General features: G+C 32.0%; 1 protein-coding gene across 1 annotated transcript in view; it reads right to left on the bottom strand.

The window, feature by feature from the left end:
- The window catches only part of LOC106868905 (uncharacterized), a 695,008-nt gene that overhangs the window by 204,327 nt on the left and 488,857 nt on the right, over positions 1-1,824 (bottom strand). The window lies entirely within an intron of this gene.

Raw genomic sequence — 1,824 nt, 5'->3', positions numbered from 1 at the left:
TATATATATGTATATATGCATATATATATATGTAATAAGAAATTCAAATGACAAAGGAATAAATAATCATCTCGTGAACTTCGTCAGCTTTATTCCTGTTTCTGCAGTAAAATTCAATGGAGTCATAGTTGAGTATTTCAGTATCCCATTACCACTTCATCGGACCCTAAAATATGAAGAGTAATTCATATCTGAGGGTCTGACGATGCTATAAGTTGATACCCAGGCACTCTACTACGACTCTACTGCATCCTATAGCAGAAACAGCTGTAACCTAATGAAGTTCATTACGTAATTCTTTATTCCTTTGTCATTTCAATTTCTGATATACATGTATATGTATGTATGTATGTATGTATGTCTATCTATCTATCTATCTTGCTCTTCTTCTTCTTCTTCTTCTTCTTCTTCTTCTTCTTCTTCTTCTTCTTCTTCTTCTTCTTCTTCTTCTTCTTCTTCTTCTTTTTATTATTATTATTATTATTATTATTATTATTATTATTATTATTATTATTATTATTATTATTGTTATTGTTGTTGCTATTTTATATATATATATATATATATTTATAATTAAATACATGATGAGAGAGTGAGATAAATATTAGGCGGATCGACAAATAGATAGGTAAATAAATAGATAGATAAATAGATAGATAAATAGATAGATAGATAGATAGATAGATAGATAGATAGATAGATAGATAGGTAGGTAGATAAACAGTTAAAACCATGAAAATAAAAATATCTCGCAGCGATAGAAAATAGAAAATGTCTTAACTTTTGGGATGAAAATTCTTTATCAAAATATCAACGGGAAAATATAGAAGGCAGAAGAAAAAAAGTACGGAAAGAATTCTAAAAAGTTGTAAGGAAGATAAATAAATCCACAAGTGAATCGCAAACACGCTGCTTTTTTGAAAACGACTGGATGAAAGGAAATGAACACTGTTTCAAATAAGGAAAATCAAGGGATAGGGAAATAAGGTGGAGTGTAATGTATTTGTATATATATGTATATTTATGCGTACAGATTTTTTGCTGTGAGTTCATGCTCTTGAATGGAGTGATTTTTGAATATCGATTTAAGTGCCTGTGCGTGTGCATGTGGCTACCAGGGTGTTTGTAGGAACACGGAAATCGTTGTATACGTCTCTGTTTTTGACTACATGCAAACGTTGGTTTTATTGTAGTATAGACTTAGTGTTTGGGAGTGTGCGAGTTTGATGACGTTGTTGCTAAAATGTATGTATATGTGTGTTGCTAGTTATCTTAGAAATATGCGTTTCGCTTGAATGTGTGCTGTGTGATTATATTTGTGTTTCTGTTTTAGATTTGGGCATTATTTTTTGGTGTGCATGAATGTGAGTTGAGGCATGTTACTTTGTAGCATAGTGCACTGTAGCAATATGGATGTATTGGTGCCCTTCTGCTCACTTATCACATAAGTGAAGGAACGTTGTTCTCGTTGCTCATTCTGCCCACGTTTTTTTTTATGTCCTGTACCAATATATGCATGTATATATACATATATATGTAGGTATGTACATATATGTATGTATATATACATATCTTTATATATTATTTATAGTATTATATGATTGAACGCCACGCATCCTTTTCCAAGTTTTATCTTAATACTTATGATGCACACTCTTATACTATCTCATTCCTGTCTGTCTACCTCCCTGTTTAGTTTTTCTTCTTTTCTATTTTTCTCTCCCACCCTTTCCCTATTCTTCTCCTCTCCCCTTCACCATTCTCTCTCTCTCTCTCTCTCTCTCTCTCTCGCTCTCACTCTTCCCTCTTGACTCTCTTGTTACT

Source organism: Octopus bimaculoides, chromosome 18 (genome assembly GCF_001194135.2).
Source record: "Octopus bimaculoides isolate UCB-OBI-ISO-001 chromosome 18, ASM119413v2, whole genome shotgun sequence".
Classification (NCBI taxonomy): Eukaryota; Metazoa; Mollusca; class Cephalopoda; order Octopoda; family Octopodidae; genus Octopus; species Octopus bimaculoides.
Note: the sequence above shows the minus strand (reverse complement) of the source record. Positions and strands in the feature narration are given on the sequence as shown.